We start from the raw sequence: 20,471 nt of genomic DNA, 5'->3' as shown, positions 1-20,471 counted from the left end.
AGGATACTTTTATGTACATGAAGCTTGTTCTCACTGTTCAGCATATTTTACTTTTAACCCCTTAGCACACCAGGACGTACATGTACGTCCTGTTGCAGTGGTTAAGGAATGGAGCGGGCTCACATGCTGAGCCTGCACCATACACTGCGGGTGTCGGCTAACACGAATGGCCAGGAACAGAGATCGCACTGTTCCTGGCCATTTACCCACTTAGGCTGGGTTAACACTGAATTTTTTTACGTGTTTATTGGCGTGGAAGCCACTCCGCAAAACTCGCCAAAAAACATCCGAAAATGCCTCCCATTGATTTCAAAGAAGGGATATGCCGTATCTTCGCGTGATTACGCCTCTGACCTCCCATTGAAGGCAGAGAAAGCGTATGCCCACAGTGTTTTATGTCCGCGGCGCTCAATGGCCGCGGGCGAAAAACGCAGTGAAAAACACAGCAAAAATCGGTGTGCAGGCAGAGGAAAGTCTGCCTTAAACTTCCAAACGTAATTTTGAGGCAGAATTCCCTCCTGCAAAAAACTCAGTGTGAACCCAGCCTTAGATGTTGCGGTCAATAGCAATCGCAGCATCTAAGCTGTTATAGGAGGGTGGTCGCCCCCATCAACAGCCCATCGCCCCCCAGAGACGCCACCATGGGGCAGCCCGGGGGCCTAATGAAGGCTCCTAGGTATGCCTTCTTTCTGCCTTAATTAAGAAGGAGCCTGTAAAAATTACAATACACTACGATACATTAGGGTGGCAGAGGGGACTAATGAAAAGTTTAAAAAATAATTAAATAAAGTTTTCAGTAGAGTACCAAAAAAATATATATATCAAGTTAAGAAAAAAAAACCTTTTCACATTTTTTACCTAAAGTAATGTTTAAAAAAATAAATGTTAACATAACTGATATAGTCGCATTCGTAAAAGTCGGAAATATTGCAATATAATGTTATTTTTATCCTGCCCGGTGAATGCCATAAAAAATAAATATATCAAAACATCCAAATTGCTGATTTTTGGTCACCTTAGCTTCCCCAAAAAATGAATAAAAAGTGATCAAAAAATGGCATGTACCCCAAAAGGGTACCAATAAAAACTGCAGCTCACCCGCAAAAAATAAGCCCTCACACCATTCAATGGACAGAAAAATGATTGCTCTCAGAATGTTGCGAGACAAAACATTTTTTTTTTCCTAACAAGTACTAGTAGTTTTTTATTTATAAAAGTCGTAAAACATTAAAAAAACAAATATTTGGCATCGCCGTAATCGTATCAACTCGCACAATAAAGTGAACCTGTAGTTCTTACCGCACGATGAACGCTGTTAAATCGAAATTCCCCAAAAAATTGCGCAAACACTGTTTTTTGCCCATTTCACCCCATAAATATTTATTTTGTAGTTTCCCAGTATATTATATGTTATATTAAATGGTGCCATGAAAAACTGAAACTTGTCCTGCAAAAAGTTATGGCTTTTGGAAAGCAGGGAGAAAAAAACGAAAATGAAAAAACAAAAATTGCCCATGTCAGTAAAGGTTTAAAGATAGTATGGGATGACTATTTGATTTCTAGTATAGTTATTACTTGTTTGATGAATTGTCATGACTATTTCTTTTGCAGTCCGTGTGTCAATGATTCCGGATTATCACTTGTAATGATTTTTTATATTTAAAAGTGCCCTTGTTTGTGGGCCTGCGAGTCCTACTCTAATGCTTTACAGTTTTCATTTGTTTGACAATGTAATTTGCGGATTTAAGAATGAAAAGAGACTTGACCAAAAAAAATACTGGAAACCACTGCCGGCAGAATATATATATATGAAATACTGAATACAACTCTATACCACTATGATGTCATCAATTCAGAGTGAATTGGAATACTGTATTATTATGAAACTTGTTATGCATCAAAAGTTTGTGAAAAAAATGGCTTTTGATGCATCTGCGCCGTTCTTAACACTCCAAGTGGGTGGAGCTATCTGTAGAGGACAGGGTCACCCGCTGCCAAACATTTACTATAAGGCTTTGTTCACATTTCTGTCAGAGGAGCAGAACAAGGGAAAACCGGTAGCGAAAGTTCCGTTGCACCACGGATACCACCAGCAGCTGACAGAACCCATTGACTTTAATGGGTTCTGTTGGCTTTCAGTCAGGGTGTGCGTGGTTTAACCGTAAACAAAAGAACAGCATGCTGCACTATTGTTTCCGGTCATTTCTGCTGGATCTGCAATTGAGTCTCCAATGCATATGTGAACAGGGCCTAATTGGGCTCCCCCAAAGTAATACAGGACACCCATAAAATCTATCAGCTGTAATCTGTGGAGTAAACTGGCAGAAAGTGTACAATTTTCCTGCCATACCACCACAAGGAAAAGCAGCATTACACAGCCCCCATTGATATCAAAGGGCTGTCTTTGTAATGCATGGATGTCCTGTGTTCTCCAAAGTATTAGGCGCTCTTTGTAGCCACTTTCTATTTTGGCAAGGGATCCCCCTCTATTAACAGAATTCCCTGACAGGTTATTTCAAATGTTGTTTTTTTTTCTAAATCAGACCTCTTTGAAGCTTTGTTCACACTGTTTGCCCCCAAAGCCCCACCATGTGTAGCCGTTAATGTCCCAAAAACAGAGAAGACTATGGAGTATTTTTATTTCTATGGGTAAGGGCTCCCTCAGCTGGTCAGAGAAGATATTTATTAATGTATTTATCCCCTTAACAACAAGTGACAGTGACAAGCAGGTGCTAGATCCTGCATCGTGACGGATATATCCGTTACTCGTATCTTTAGGGTACTGATATTAAAACCATGAGATCAGCAGCAGGAGCACGACTGTTGTACACAGCCAGGCTCCTGCAGCAACTGCCGGAATTGGAGAGAATTCCAATTCCAGCAGTTTAACACCTTAGATGCAGCGGTCAATAGGGACCGTGGTATCTAAGGTGTTTGACAGAGGGAGCTCCCTCTGTCATTCCATCGGCACACCCGCAATGCGATCACGGGGTGCCCATGGGTTACCATGGCAGTCGGGGGCCTAACAAAGTAACTGACTAATAGATTGTCTGTTTTACACTGATAGGCAATAATACCAGTATACCAAAGCATTATATAAGCGATCAAATGATCGCATTGTGAAGTCCTCTAGTGGGACTAAAAAAATAAAAAATAAAAAGTTGACAGTAAAAATAAAGCCACTTCCCAGACCTTCGCCACTGACTTTTCGTCATGTTCTGACGGGTCGGGGCTTGAAGTCCTTTGAGGTGCTTGTCCCGGAACCAGAGAGATCATCGGTTGGGCGATTGGACTTTTTAAGGCTACATTTCTATACTGCTAACAGGGCGAGGCTATCTTTGAACAGAGGTCTGACACCGATAGAACAGCTATGTGTTATTTCTTTCCCTCCGGAGAGTACTATTTCCCTTATCTATAAGTGTTTGCAGGAGTTAAATAACGAGGTTCCACCTTCCTTTGTGAAAGGGTGGAAGAGAGAGCTTATGACGCCTCCGTTGTCGGCGGACTGGTCAAAAGCTTTTGCCCTGTGCCATAGCTTCTCCATCTCCTGCAAGGCCCAGGAAACAAACTATAAGATCTTGTCGCGCTGGTATAGGGTTCCCGCATTGCTTCATTCCTTCTACCCGGCGGTACCAGATGAATGTTGGCGGTGTGGCAGAGCTGGTGGTACGATGCTGCACGTTTTGGTGGGAGTGCCCATTACTCCACTCATTCTGGGCGACAGTGGTGGACCTGATACAGAAAATCACAGGCCAAGTGCTTCCCAATACCCCGGAGGTGTTGCTTCTTTCCATGCTCCCTGGAGCGATCAAAAGATACTCGAAAACCCTGATTAGTTTTCTGTTGATCGCAGCCCGCACAGTTATTCCACGGTTATGGAAGACCAGTAGCGTGCCGACCATCACTGAATGGTTCCAGGAGATTTTACATCTGCAGAGAATGGAGGAGGCAACACAGGCCCAACAAATACATCCAGGGTCGGGGGGATTGGTCTGGCAGGTATGGCAAGAGTTCTGTGAGTGGGACGAATATTTACTTTATGCGTAGGCCTCATGGACATTGCAGGGGGGGGGGTGTTGGCTTGATACGCCTTGATGGTGACAGTAGGAGTGTGGGTCCTCTCGTTCTGTCTGCTTTCTTTATCCTCTATCCGATGCGGAGTATGGATGTAAAGGATCTGCCAGGCACAGCTTCGGGGTTAACGCCCATAGGTAATCAGTCTTCACCTGAGTCTATGTCTCTGAGACTGACTCCAGCTTCCACCACTCAGGCTGGCAGGCTTAGGAGTGGGAGAGCCTATCGCAGCCTGGCCAGACTCAGCTAGCTCCCGCCCTCTGTCTATTTATACCTGCCTTTCCTGTTCCTCCTTTGCTTGTGATTCTTCTCGTGTGGTTTCCTGGCCCAGCTACAGCTTCTGACTATTTGATCCTGCTCCATATTGACCCCGGCTTACTGACTACTCTCCTGCTCTGCGTTTGGTACCTCGTACACTCCTGGTTTGACTCGGCTCGTTCACCTCTCTTGTTGCTCATGGTGTTGCCGTGGGCAACTGCCCCATTTCCCTTAGCTTTGTGTACCCTTGTCTGTTTGTCTCGTGCACTTACTGAGCGTAGGGACCGCTGCCCAGTTGTACCCCGTCACCTAGGGCGGGTCGTTGCAAGTAGGCAAGGACCGAGTGGTGGGTAGATTAGAGCTCACTTGTCCGTTTCCCTACCCCCATCATTACATAATCACAAGCCCATATACCTAGTCTACCCTGGTCCCTGACACTACTATGGACCCCCTTGAGACCCTGGCCCAGCAAATGCAGGGTCTCTCCCTACAGGTCCAGGCCCTGGCTCAGAGGGTCAACCAGCCTGACGCTACCATGGTAGTGCCCCTCACCTCACCTCTTGAACCCCACCTCAAGTTGCTTGACCGGTTTCCAGGGGACCGGAGGACTTTTCTCTCCTTTCGGGAGAGTTGTAGGCTCTACTTTTGCTTAAAGCCTCACTCCTCAGGTTCTGAGAGCCAGTGGGTGGGTATAATTATGTTCCGGCTCCAGGAAGGGCCCCAAGAGTGGGCCTTCTCCTTGGCTCCTGACGCCCTTGAACTTTCCTTTGTTGATGGTTTCTTTTCTGCTCTCGGACTCATTTATGACGAGACTGACAGGACTGCCTTTGCCGAGAGTCAGCTGGTGACCTTACGTCAGGGTAAGAGACCTGTTGAGGAGTATTGTTCTGACTTTAGGAAGTGGTGCGTAGTTTCTCGGTGGAATGACCCTGCCTCAAGGTGCCAGTTTAGGTTGGGTCTGTCGAACGCCCTGAAAGACCTGCTAGTTAGCTATCCCTCTTCTGACTCCCTAGACCAGGTTATGGCTTTAGCGGTACGACTTGACCGACGTCTCAGGGAACGACAACTTGAACGTTTTTGTGTTTTCCCCTCTGACTCCCCCATGATGCCTCCCGAGGTCCCGTTGCTTCGCTCTTCCACGGAAGACTCGGAGGTACCTATGCAACTCGGGGCCTCCGTGTCCCCCCGACAACGTAGAGAGTTCCGCAGGAAGAATGGTCTCTGCTTCTATTGTGGGGATGACAAGCATCAAGTGAACACCTGTCCTATGCGTAAGAATAAGCAGCCGGAAAACTTCCGCGCCTAAGTGATCATCGGGGAGGTCACTTGGGCGCACAGGTATTTCCCGTAAATATGAAACGTAATAAAATCTTGCTTCCCTTTCAGGTCTCTTTTGGTGGTAGGTCTGCTATCGGCAGTGCCTTCGTGGATTCAGGGTCTTCTGCTAATATCATGTCTGTGGAATTTGCTATGTCTCTAGCTATGCCTTTGATTGATTTGCCTAAACCTGTCCCGGTAGTGGGTATCGACTCCACTCCTCTTGCTAATGGTTATTTTACACAGCATACCCCTGTTTTTGAACTCCTTGTTGGCTCCATGCATTTGGAGCAGTGCTCTGTACTGTTGATGCAGGGATTATCGTCCGATTTGGTTTTAGGCCTTCCCTGGTTGCAGTTGCATAATCCCACGTTTGACTGGAATACTGGGGAGCTTACCAAATGGGGTAATGAATGCTTGACGTCATGTTTTGCTGTTAATTCTATTTCTCCCCCTGAGGAGGTGAACACGCTACCTGAGTTTGTGCAGGACTTTGCTGATGTTTTCTCTAAGGAGGCCTCCGAAGTGTTACCTCCTCATAGAGAATACGATTGCGCTATCGAATTGGTACCAGGAGCTAAGCTCCCTAAGGGTAGGATATTTAATCTTTCTTGTCCCGAACGTGAAGCCATGAGAGAGTATATCCAGGAATGCCTGGCCAAGGGTTACATTCGCCCCTCTACTTCTCCGGTAGGTGCTGGCTTCTTCTTCGTAGGGAAGAAGGATGGTGGTCTTAGGCCATGCATTGACTACCGTAACTTGGATAAGGTCACTGTAAGGAACCAGTATCCCCTTCCTTTGATTCCTGATCTCTTTAATCAGGTTCAGGGGGCCCAATGGTTCTCTAAGTTTGATCTACGGGGGGCGTATAACCTTATCCGCATCAAAGAGGGGGATGAGTGGACGACTGCGTTTAACACGCCCGAAGGTCATTTCGAATACCTCGTCATGCCCTTTGGGTTGTGTAATGCTCCTGCGGTCTTCCAGAACTTCATAAATGAGATTTTAAGGGATTACCTGGGGGTATTTCTTGAAGTGTACCTTGATGACATACTGGTGTTTTCCAAGGACTTGTCCTCCCACATTGAGCATGTCAGGAAGGTGCTCCAGGTCCTTCGGGAAAACAAACTGTTTGCGAAAACCGAAAAATGTGTGTTTGGGGTACAGGAGATACCATTTTTGGGTCAAATCCTCACTCCTCATGAATTCCGCATGGACCCCGCCAAGGTCCGGGCTGTGGCGGAATGGGTCCAACCTGCCTCCCTGAAGGCGTTACAGTGTTTCTTGGGGTTCGCTAATTATTACAGGAGATTTATTGCTAACTTCTCGGTAATCGCTAAGCCTCTTACGGACCTCACTCGCAAAGGTGCTGATCTCCTCCACTGGCCTCCTGAGGCTGTCCAGGCTTTTGAGGTCCTTAAGAAGTGCTTTATCTCGGCCCCGGTGCTGGTTCAGTCCAACCAAATGGAGCCATTTATCGTGGAAGTTGACGCATCCGAGGTGGGAGTGGGGGCTGTCTTGTCCCAGGGTACCAGGTCCCTCACCCATCTCCGTCCCTGTGCCTACTTCTCCAGGAAGTTTTCGCCCACTGAGAGTAACTATGATATTGGCAACCGCGAACTCTTAGCCATTAAATGGGCATTTGAAGAGTGGCGCCACTTCCTGGAGGGGGCTAGGCACCAGGTAACGGTCCTTACCGACCACAAGAATCTGGTTTTCCTAGAATCTGCCCGGAGGCTTAACCCGAGACAAGCTCGATGGGCGCTATTTTTTACCAGATTCAACTTTTTGGTTACCTATAGGGCTGGGTCTAAATATATTAAGGCCGATGCACTGTCGCGTAGCTTCATGGCCAGCCCCCCTTCGGAGGAAGATCCTGCTTGTATTCTGCCTCCTGGTATAATCATTTCTTCTATTGATTCTGATTTAGTCTCAGAAATTGCGGCTGATCAAGGTTCAGCTCCCGGGAACCTTCCTGAGGACAAGCTGTTTGTTCCCCTGCAATTCCGGCTAAGGGCACTTAGGGAAAATCATGACTCCGCACTATCTGGTCATCCAGGCGTCCTGGGTACCAAACACCTCATTGCTAGAAACTATTGGTGGCCTGGGTTGCCTAAAGACGTTAAGGCCTACGTCGCCGCTTGTGAGGTTTGTGCTAGGTCCAAGACTCCCAGGTCCCGACCAGCGGGCTTACTACGTTCTTTGCCCATTCCCCAGAGACCTTGGACCCATATCTCCATGGATTTTATCACCGATTTGCCTCCATCTCAAGGCAAGTCGGTGGTGTGGGTTGTAGTAGACCGCTTCAGTAAGATATGCCACTTTGTGCCCCTCAAGAAACTACCCAATGCCAAGACGTTAGCTACCTTGTTTGTCAAACACATCCTGCGTCTCCATGGGGTCCCTGTCAATATTGTTTCGGACAGAGGGGTACAATTTGTTTCATGGTTTTGGAGAGCCTTCTGTAAAATTTGGAGATTGATCTGTCCTTCTCCTCTGCCTTCCATCCTGAAACTAATGGCCAAACCGAGAGGACTAATCAATCTCTAGAACAATATTTAAGGTGTTTTATCTCTGACTGTCAATATGATTGGGTCTCATTCATTCCCCTCGCCGAATTTTCCCTGAATAACCGGGTCAGTAACTTGTCAGGGGTCTCCCCCTTTTTCTGTAATTTTGGGTTTAATCCACGGCTCTCCTCCGGTTCACCTGGTAGTTCCAACAATCCCGAGGTAGAGGTCGTTCATCGGGAACTGTGCACAGTCTGGGCCCAGGATCAGAAGAACCTAGAGGCGTCCCAGAGCGTACAAAAAACTCAGGCTGATAGAAGACGTTCTGCTAACCCCTTGTTTATGGTCGGGCATCTGGTGTGGTTATCGTCTAGGAACTTGTGCCTTAAGGTCCCGTCCAAGAAATTTGCTCCCCGGTTTATTGGGCCGTATAAGGTCATTGAAGTCCTCAATCCTGTCTCCTTCCGACTGGAGTTGTCCCCATCTTTTCGAATACACGACGTGTTTCATGCCTCCCTCCTTAAACGCTGCTCCCCGTCCTTGGCTCCCTCGAGGAAACCTTCTGTTCCCGTTCTCACCCCTGAGGGGGTGGAATTCGAGGTGGCCAAGATTTTGGACAGCAAGATGGTCCAAGGCTCCCTCCAGTACCTGGTCCATTGGAGAGGATACGGGCCTGAGGAGAGGACTTGGGTACCCGCCCGGGATGTTCACGCTGGGGTATTGGTCAGGAAGTTCCACCTTCGTTTCCCCAATAAACCAGGTCCACTTAGAAAGGGTCCGGTGGCCCCTCATAAAAGGGGGGGTACTGTAAAGGATCTGCCAGGCACAGCTTCTGGGTTAACGCCCATAGGTAATCAGTCTTCACCTGAGTCTATGTCTGAGACTGACTCCAGCTTCCACCACTCAGGCTGGCAGGCTTAGGACTGGGAGAGCCTATCGCAGCCTGGCCAGACTCAGCTAGCTCCCGCCCTCTGTCTATTTATACCTGCCTTTCCTGTTCCTCCTTTGCTTGTGATTCTTCTCGTGTGGTTTCCTGGCCCAGCTACAGCTTCTGACTATTTGATCCTGCTCCATATTGACCCCGGCTTACTGACTACTCTCCTGCTCTGCGTTTGGTACCTCGTACACTCCTGGTTTGACTCGGCTCGTTCACCTCTCTTGTTGCTCATGGTGTTGCCGTGGGCAACTGCCCCATTTCCCTTAGCTTTGTGTACCCTTGTCTGTTTGTCTCGTGCACATACTGAGCGTAGGGACCGCCGCCCAGTTGTACCCCGTCGCCTAGGGCGGGTCGTTGCAAGTAGGCAGGGACAGAGTGGCAGGTAGATTAGGGCTCACTTGTCCGTTTCCCTACCCCCATCATTACAATGGAATTGCTGCCTTATCGCATGTCATGGTACTGATTCCGCATGCCGTGGTGCCCACTGTCCTGGATGCATTGTCAGTATCACTTGTGATGTATTGCTATGTATTCTCGATATCCATGTATCTCGTCCATAGTATTAATTTCTCCTCTGCTGGTACAGAGGAGTATGTTGCATTGTGTGGAAGTGTCAAATGCATAACACGGTCTGTTTATTTTGTTTTGACTTGCTTTTTGCTTTCTCCGTGTTTTATCTGGCCGACTATGTAAGATGGATGCGTACATTTTGTGTATTGCTGTACATTTCAGGCTTGTTTTGATTTCTTTGTGTTGAAAAATACCCGAAAATAAAGAATGTTTAAAAAAAAATAAAGCCACTTGTTTGGTTTTATTTAGTAAAAGTGTAAAACAAATTACACCTATATGGTATCGCTGCGATCGTAACTACTCGTACAATGAAGTTAACACATTAAACCAACGGGTGAACGGCTTACAGAAACAACGACAAAATTTTTTTGTCCCATTTCCCCCCCCAAAAAAATAAAAGTTAATCAATAGGTCCTATATATCTCAAAATAGTACAAATGAAAACTACACCTTGTCCCGCAAAAAACAAGCCCACATATGGCCACATTAACGGAAAAATAAAAAAAGTTACAGCTCTTGGAGTGCAGCAATGCAAAAACAATATATATATATATTTATGTTTTTAAAAAAAGGGGGTTCTATTGTGCAGAAGTAGTAAAACATAAAGAATGTATCGACCCATATAATAAAGATAACATGTTATTTATGCCGCATAGTGAACAACGTAAATTTAAAACGCAAAGAACTTTGCAGGAATAGTGTTTGGTTTTGTTTTTAAATTCCCACCCCAAAAAAGTTCATAAAAGTTAATCAATAAATTATATGTACCCAAAAATGGGGCAATTAAAAAATACAACTGGTCCCGCAAAAAACAAGCACTCATACTGCTAGGTCGACGGAAAAATAAAAATGTTATGAGTCTTGGAAAGCAACATAAACAAAAAAATCATTGGTCATTAAAGCCAAATTAGGCCTGGTTGATAAGGGGTTAAAGGGAACCTGTCACCTCCCTTATGCGACCCTCACTGAGGGAAGAATAAAGTAGTGCAGACACGCAGATATCAGCGGTCTGTTACTTATATGTTATTGTGATGCCATTTTGGAGAATTTACATTTAATCTTTACAGCACACTGCTAGTGATGAGTCCGTACTGATAGAGATGAATCTGGCATATTCATGAGCTGCCACTCCCCCGCTCAGCCGCCGCTTCACGGATTTCCCCCTATTACTGTACATAGCTAAATATCTGTCAATTAGCGTTTGCTGGGCGGTGGAGGGGAAAACTCATGAATACGCCAGACTCCTCTCGAGCCACGCACAATTAAGAATAAATGTAAATTCTTTAAAACAGCTTCACATTAACCCCTTAGGGACGGAGCCTAGTTTGGGCCTTAAGGCTCAGAGCAATAGTGGTGTATAGTGTAGGTATATCCAGCACTCAAGATAAAAGTTATAAGGTTTATTAGGTCATGTTTCAAAGAACGAGGTTAAAACAAAACATCCCGGGACCACGCTTACGCGTTTTAGACCAGAGGGGTCCTTAATCATAGCTATGATATGCTGTCGACACAGGACCAGTTTGGGAATATCTACGAGCACCTGCAGTACTTGGATTCATTTATACCAACTTGCATCATTCAAACGCTATGGAAACGCACTGGAAACGCAATGGAAAGGCAGTGGATATGTGGTGAGCAAACTTTTTGTAACACTTACCCTACTTAAAGAGTCTCTGTCACCAGATTATAAGTGCCCTATCTCCTACATAATCTGATTGGCGCTGTAATGTAGATAACAGCAGTGGTTTTTATTTTGAAAAACGATCATTTTTGAGCAAGTTATGAGCTAGTTTAGATTTATGCTAATGACTCTCAATGGACAACTAGGCATGTTTTTACTTTTTACCAACTGGGTGTTGTACACAGGAGTGTATGAGGCTTACCAATCAGTGACTAATCAGTGTCATACACTTCTCATTGTTCCAGCCCAGCATGATCCACAGCACAGTGTGATTGTGCAGAGAAAGAAGTAAACACGCCCAGTTGCTTAAAACACAATACACGCCCAGTTGGAAATAAGAGAAAACTCACCCAGTTGTCCATTAGAAAAGCTCATTTGCATAAATATAAAATTGCTCATAACTTAGCCAAAAATGATCGTTTAAAAAAAAACAAAAAAAAACGTTACTGTTATCTACATTGCAGCGCTGATTACATGCTATAGGAGATAGGGATTTGATAATCTGGTGACAGAGACTCTTTAAGGCTCAGAGCCCATTTTTCAAATCTGACATATTTCACTTTATGTTGTTGTAATGACAGGGGGGTAGGGAAACAGACAGTGAGGCCTAATCTACGCACCACTCGGTCCCTGCCTACTTGCAACGACCCGCCCTAGGCGACGGGGTACAACTGGGCGACGGTCCCTACGCTCAGTAGGTGCACGACAGACAAACAGACAAGGGGACACAAGCAAGGGAAATGGGGCAGTTGCCCACGGCAACACCGTGAGCAACAAGAGAGGTGAACGAGCCGAGTCAAACCAGGAATGTACGAGGTACCAAACGCAGAGCAGGAGAGTTGTCAGTAAGCCGGGGTCAGTATGAAGAAAGGTCAAATAGCTAGGAGCTGCAGCAAGGCCAGGAAACCACACGAGAAGAATCACAAGCAAAGGAGGAACAGGAAAGGCAGGTATAAATAGACAGAGGGCGGGAGCTAGCTCCGTCTGGCCAGGCTGCGATAGGCTCTCCCACTCCTAAGCTTGCCATCCTGAGTGGTGGAAGATGGAGTCAGTCTCAGAGACATAGAACCAGGTGCAGACTGATTACCCATGGGCGTATACACAGAAGTTGTGCCTGGCAGATCCTTTACAGTTGTAATTGTAACGTCCATGGCCGTGGGCCGTCGGGTTTACTCACCCCCTGACGCCCGCAGCCATGGATCCGTGAGCGCTGGTCCCTGTCTCCTTCCTAGGAGATGCCAGCGCTCACTTCAGCTCCGTCCTGCTGTGTCCCTGTGTCATCATCATTAACTGCCTGATTTCCTGGTCTATAAGAAGGCCCCAGGCCTTCTGATCCTTGCCTGAGCGTTGTTAGTCTATCCCAGTCTGTCTCGCAAATGGTCCCTTAGTGTTTCCCATTCCAGCTGTTACCCGTGCCCTGTTACCCGTTCCTGTATTCCGTATTGTTCTAGTTCCTGTGCCTAGCTGCGTTGGAGTAGTGTCTTCTGCCACGTCCAGTGTCGTCTGCCACGTCCAGTGTCGTTTGCCACGTCCAGTGTCTTCTGCCAGGTCCAGTGTCTTCTGCTTCATCGGATACTGCCCGCCACGTCTGTCGCGACCTGCCGCACCAGCCTCCATCCATGCTGAAGCCACAGCCATCGTCCGGACTATTTCAGGAACCCAAGCGTTACTGTCTGCCATTGACTTTCGTATAGACTGTGACCTGGTCAGCTGCCTCCCCGCTACGGCGGAGCGGCCTAGTGGGTCCACATACCCTGTGTCCGTGACACATACCCTGTGTCTGTGACAGTAATAACGTCGGAATGCTTAAACCTATCCAAGCGATTCTAAGATTGTTTTCTCGTGACACATTGGGCTTTATGTTAGTGGTGAAATTTGGACGATATATTCAGTGTTTATTGGTGAAAAATTGCAAAATTTTGAGAAAATTTATAAAAAATAGCATTTTTCAGAATTTAAATGCATCTGCTTGTAAAACAGATGGTTATACCACCCAAAATAGTTAGTAGTTCACATTTTCCATATGTCTACTTTAGATTGGTATAGTTTTTTGAACATTCTTTTATTTTTCTTAGACGTTACAAGGCTTGGAACATAAACAGCAATTTCTCATATTTTTAAGAAAATTTCAAAATACTTTTTTTTAAGGTAACTGTTCGGTTTCGAAGTGGCTTTGAGGGGCCTATGTATTAGAAAACCCCATAAAACACCCCATTTTGAAAACTAGACCCCTCAAAGTATTCAAAACAGCATTTAGAAAGTTTATTTAGCCCTTTAGGCATTTCACAGTGGAAAGTGGAGGTGACATTTGCAAATTTTATTTTTCTTGCTGAATTTCAATTGTATTAAGTTTTTTCTGTAACACAGAAGCTTCCACCAGAGAAACACTACTAAATATGTATAGTCCAGATTCTGCAGTTTTTAGAAATGTCCCACATGTGTCCCTAGTGTGCTCATGGACTAAAACACAAGCCCCAGAAGCAAACAAGCACCTAGTGCATTTTGAGGCCTCTTTTTTTATTAGAATATATTTTAGGCAGCATGCAGGTTTGAAGAGGTGTTGAGGTGCCAAATCAGTAGGAATCCCCCAAAAGTGACCCCATTTCGGAAACTACACTCCTCAAGGAATTAATTTATGGTTGTTGTTACCATTTTTACCCCACCGTTTTTACACGGCACGTATTTGAATTGGGCTGTGAAATTTAAAAAATGAAATTTTTTCCAATAAGATGTCATTTCTGATCAAAATGTCTTATTTTCACAGGGAACAAAATACCCCATTTTGTTGCCCAATTTGTCCTGAGTGCAGCAATACCCTATTTGTGGTGATAAACTGCCGTTTGGGCCCATGGGACGGCTCAGAAACAAAGGAGCGCTATTTATTCTTTGGAGTCCAGATTTTCCTGGATTGGTTTTCGGGTGCCATGTCGTATTTGCAGAGCCCAAGAGGTATCAAAGCAATGGAAACCCACCAGAAGTGACCACATTTTGGAAACTACACCCCTCAAGGTATTGATTTATGGTTGTTGTTACCATTTTGACCGCACAGTTTTTTCACAGCACTTATTTAAATTGGGCTGTGAAATTAAAAAAATGTCATTTTTTTCCAATAAGATGTCATTTCTGATCAAAATGTCTTCTTTTCACAGGGAACAAAAGACCCCATTTTGTTTGCCCAATTTGTCCTGAGTGCAGCAATACCCCATTTGTGGTGATAAAATGCCGTTTGGGCCCATGGGAGGGCTCAGAAAGAAAGAAGCACTATTTGTTCTTTGAAGTACAGATTTTTCTGGATTGGTTTTCGGGTGCCATGTCGCATTTGCAGAGCCCCAAAGGTATCAAAGCAATGGAAACCCACCAGAAGTGACCCCATTTTGGAAACTACACCCCTCAAGAAATTGATTTATGGTTGTTGTTACCATTTTGACTGCACAGTTTTTTCACAGCACCTATTTGAATTGGGCTGGGAAATTAAAACAATTACATTTTTTCCAATAAGATATCATTTCTGATCAAAATGTCTTATTTTCCTTTGGGGACAAAATACCCCATTTTGTTGCCCAATTTGTCCTGAGTGCAGCAATACCCCATTTGTGGTGATAAACTGCCATTTGGGCCCATGGGAGGGCTCAGAAGGAAAGGAGCGCTATTTGTTCTTTGGAGTCCAGATTTTGCTGGATTGGTTTTCAGGTGCCATGTCACATTTGCAGAGCACCCAGAGGTATCAAAGCAATGGAAACCCACCAGAAGTGACCCCATTTTGGAGACTACACCCCTCAAGGAATTCATTTATGGGTGTTGTGACCATTTTGACCCCATAGTTTTTTCACAGAACTTATTTGAATTGGGCTGGGAATTAAAACAAAATTAATTTTTTCCAATAATATGTAGTTTTAGCTCAAAATGTCCTATTTTCTCAAGAAATAAAATGCTCCATTTTGTTGGCCAATTTGTTCTGAGTGCCGTAATACCCCATTTGTGGTGATAAACTGCTGTTTGGGCCCATGGGAGGGCTCAGAAGGAAAGTACCACCATTTGGCCTACTGGGGATTTTCTGGTGCGAAGTCATGTATGCAGAAGCCCCTGAGGTACAAGTACAGTTGAAACCCCCAAGAAGTGACCCCGTTTTAAAAACGACACCCTTAAGGCATTCATCTAGAGGTGTAGTGAGCATTTTGACCGGAGACATACACCCCATAAACTGATACCAATACGCTACATGTGGCTGTTATCAGCTGCCTGTGCACACAGCAGGGCTCAGAAGGGAAAGATGAGGGGGATAAGCTGTGCGGAGTGCATCAGGGTAAGTAAAACTGGGGTAGATTAAAAATCAGGTAGTGTAATGTGTTCTAGCAGCGATCAGAGCTGCAAGTCTCGTAGTCCCCTAGTGGGACAAGTAAAAAAAAGTAAAAAAAAAGATAATAAAAATATTTTAAAAAAAGTGTAAAAATAAAAGTTATGTTACATAAACAAACACTTCTTTTTTTCCTATAATAAGACTTTTATTATAGGAAAAAAATGAGCACGTTAAAAAAAGTACACACATTTAGTTAGTATCACCGCATTCGTAACGACCCCAACTATAAAACTATAATGTTATTTTTCCCGCACGGTGAACGCCGCAAAAAAATAAGTAGAAGAACAACGCTAGAATCACTATTTTTGGTCACCACTCCTCCCAAAATATACAATAAAAAGTGATCAAAACGTCGCATGTACCCCAAAATGGTACCAATAAAAACGACAACCCATCCCGCAAAAAACAAGCCCTTACACAGCTTTATTGACTGAAAAATAAAAAAGTTATTGCTCTCAGAATATGGTTACACAGAAAATAATTTATTTTATAAATAAGTGATTTTATTGCGCAAACGCTGCAAAACATATATATTTATATTTATCGAATGAGTTGCAAAATGACTAGAAAATATAGTCGAGACATTGACAAGGTTAGAAATAATGATTTTTATTTCAAATAATCATTTTCTTCTTCAAACTTTGCTTTCGTCAAAGAATGCTCCATTTGCAGCAATTACAGCATTGCAGACCTTTGGCATTCTAGCTGTTAATTTGCTGAGGTAATCGGGAGAAATTTCACCCAATGCTTCCAGAAGCCCCTCCCAGAAGTTGGTTTGGCTTGATGGGCACTTCTTGCGTACCATACGGTCAAGCTGCTCCCACAACAGCTCTATGGGGTTGAGATCTGGTGACTGCGCTGGCCACTCCATTACAGATAGAATATCAGCTGCCTGCTTCTTCCCTAAATACTTCTTGCATAATTTGGAGGTGTGCTTTGGGTCATTGTCCTGTTGTAGGATGAAATTGGCTCCAATCAAGCGCTGTCCACAGGGTATGGCATGGCGTTGCAAAATGGAGTGATAGCCTTCCTTATTCAAAATCCCTTTTACCTTGTACAAATCTCCCACTTTACCAGCACCAAAGCAACCCCCTACCATCACATTACCTCCACCATGCTTGACAGATGGCGTCAGGCACTCTTCCAGCATCTTTTCAGTTGTTCTGCATCTCACAAATGTTCTGTGTGATCCAAACACCTCAAACTTCGTTTCGTCTGTCCATAACACTTTTTTCCAATGTTCCTCTGTCCAATGTCTGTGTGCTATTTTCCCATATTAATCTTTTCCTTTTATTAGCCAGTCTCAGATATGGCTTTTTCTTTGCCACTCTGCTCTGAAGGCCAGCATCCCGGTGTCGCCTCTTCACTGTAGACGTTGACACTGGCGTTTTGCGGGAATCATTTAATGAAGCTGCCAGTTGAGGACCTGTGAGGTGTCTATTTCTCAAACTAGAGACTCTAATGTACTTGTCTTGTTGCTCAGTTGTGCAGCGGGGCCTCCCACTTCTCTTTCTACTCTGGTTAGAGCCTGTTTGTGCTGTACTCTGAAGGGAGCAGTACACACCGTTGTAGGAAATCTTCAGTTTCTTGGCAATTTCTCGCATGGAATAGCCTTAATTTCTAAGAACAAGAATAGACTGTTGAGTTTCATATGAAAGCTCTCTCTTTCTAGCCATTTTGAGAGTTTAATCGAACCCACAAATGTAATGCTCCAGATTCTCAACTAGCTCAAAGGAAGGTCAGTTTTATAGCTCCTCTAAACAGCAAAACTGTTTACAGTGGTGCTAACATAATTGGACAAGGGTTTTCAAGTGTTTTCTAATCATCCATTAGCCTTCTAACACAGTTAGCAAACACAATGTACCATTAGAACACTGGAGTGATGGTTGCTGGAAATGGGCCTCCATATACCTATGTAGATATTGCTTTAAAAACAAGACGTTTGCAGCTAGAATAGTCATTTAGCACATTAACAATGTATAGAGTGTATTTCTGATTAATTTAATGTTCTCTTCATTGAAAAAAACTGTGCTTTTCTTGCAAAAATAAGGAAATTTCTAAGTGACCCTAAACTTTTGAACGGTAGTGTATATACATATGGTATCGCCGTAATCGTACCAACCCGCAGAATAAAGTAAAATCGTCAATTATAGCCCAGGGTGAACGGCATAAAAATAAAGAATAAAATACATTGTCAGAATTGATGGTTCTTGGTTACCATGCTTGCCAAAAAATGGTATAAAAAGTGATCAAAAAAATCGCACGTACCCCAAAATGGTACCAATGAAAACTACAGATTGTCCCGCAACAAATAAGCCCTCACACAGCTCCGGTAAAGAAGAAATAAAGAAGTTCTGGCTCTCAGAATATGACGATGCAAAATATGCAGAGTGTTACAAAAGCGGATAAGATTGGGTACCATTTATCAGTGCGACACTGGCCACATATCTGCGGATTATTATTTATTTACCACATTATTATACCCTCTTATTATGCCCTGATGTACTCCGCACATATTACATATGTCCCCACATTATAACTTGAAATACTAGCAAAACGCCAAACAGAACATTCTACCAAGCTAAATCTGCGCTCCAAAAGCCAAATGCCACTCCCTCCCTTCTGAGCCCTACAGCGTGCCCAAACAGACATTTATGTCCACAGATATGGCATCGCCATACCCGGGAGAACCCGGTTAATATTTTATGAGATATTCTTCAGTGGCACAAACTGGGACCAACATATTGTGCTCTAAAATGGCATATCAGTGGAAAATTTTAATTTTCACTCTGCACCATCCGCTGCGCATTAACCCCTTCGCGCACCACGACATAGCAGCTGGGTGATGTATGGAGCGGGCTCACGCGCTAAGCCCGCTCCATATGCTGCGGGTGTCAGCTGTGTATTAAAGCTGACACCCAGGTCTAACGGACAGGTAGAGCGGTCGCGCTTTTACAGGTTCCTATAAAAATGACAATATACTGCAATACATTAGTATTGCAGTTTATTGTACCAGCGATCTACTAATTACTGGTTCAAATCCCCTAGGGGGCTAATAAAATGTGTAAAAACAAAAGTAAATAGTTATTATTAGTGAAAAAACATTAAATACATATTTAAAGTCCCAAAAAAAACCTTTTCACATTTTTTCTCTAAAGTAATGTAAAACAAATACACAAAATTGGTATCTCTGCGTCCGTAAAAGTACTATTACAATATACCATTATTTAACTCGTACGGTGAACGCCGTGAAAAATAAAGACTGTAAAAAACGGCAAAATCGCTATTTTTTTGGTAACTTTGGCTCTACCAGAAAATTTAATAAAAAGTGTTCAAAAAGTTGTCTGACCGAAAAATGGCATCAATAAAAATTACAGCTCGTCCCGCATAAAATAAGCCCTCACACCGCTCTATTAACAGAAAAATAAAAAAGTTATGGCTCTTGGAATGCGGGGAGGGAAAAACGAAAAAGAAAAAGCAAAAAATGGTTCAGTCCGGAAAGGGTTAATTACTTTCTAATGAAAAAACATTTATGACCACATGTGGGGTATAGTCGTACTCGGGAGAAATTGCTTTACAGATGTTGGGCGGCTATTTCCTCCTTTATTCTTTGTGAAATTGAAAAAATTTAACATTTTAGTGGAAATAATGTTGATATTCATTTTCACGGCCTAATTCTAATAAATTCTGCAAAAGACCTGTGGGGTCTAAATGCTCACTATACCCCCTAGATCGATTCCTTAAGTGGTGTAGTTTGCCAAATGGGGTCACTTTTGGGCGGTTTCCACTGTTTTGGCCTCAAATGCGACATGGCACCAGAAAACCATTTCAGCTAAATTTTTGCTCCAAAAGCCAAATAGCGCTCCTTCCCTTCTAAGCCCCGCTGTGAGTCCAAACAGCAGTTTATTACCACATATAGCGTATTTACGTAATCGGGAGCATTTGTCTTACAAATGTTGGTGTGCTTTTTCTCCTTTATTTTTTGTAAAAATTAAAAATGGCGAAGTTTTTTCAGAAAAAAAGTAGATTTTTACCTTTACAGACTAATTCCAATGAATTCAGCAAAACAACTGTGGGGTCAAAATGCTAACTTTACCCCTAGAAAAATTCCGTGAGGGTGTGTAGTTTCCAAAATGGGGTCACTTTTGGGGGGTTTCCACTATTTTGGTCCCTCCAGTGCATTGCAAACGCGACACGGCACTGAAAATCATTCCAGCAAAATCAGAAATCCAAAATCCAAATGGTGCTCCTTCCCTTCTGAGCCCTGCTGTGGGTCCAAACAGCAGTTTATTACCACATATGGGGTATTGCTATAATTGGGATAAATTTCTTTACATATGTTGGGGTATTTTTTCTTCTTTTATTCCTTGTAAAAAAAAATTATGTTTTTTCAGAAAAAAAGTTAATTTTCATCTTCACATACTAATTTAAATAAATTGAGCAAAAAAAACAAACTGTGGGTTCAAAATGCTAACTATACCTCTAGATAAATTCCTTGAGGAGTGTAGTTTCCAAAATGGGGTGACTTTTGCGGATCTTTAATGTTTTAGCTCCAGAAGACCTCTTCAAACATGTCTCCGATGCATCCCCCCTCCGCCTCCATGAGCGCATTGCGCATGCCCGGAACTCCCATGACGCGTCGGGAATCCGGGCACGTGCTGCCGCGCTCGGGGCCGGATGTGGGGCATGCCTCGTTTCCGGCTGCATCGGCGGAGATGCGCCGCGGCACATCCAACGAACTACACCATTTAGGGAATATAAAAGGGT

This window comes from Rhinoderma darwinii, chromosome 3 (assembly GCF_050947455.1).
Source record: "Rhinoderma darwinii isolate aRhiDar2 chromosome 3, aRhiDar2.hap1, whole genome shotgun sequence".
Taxonomy (NCBI): domain Eukaryota; kingdom Metazoa; phylum Chordata; class Amphibia; order Anura; family Rhinodermatidae; genus Rhinoderma; species Rhinoderma darwinii.
The sequence above is the reverse complement of the archived record's forward strand: the minus strand, read 5'-3'. Positions refer to the sequence as shown.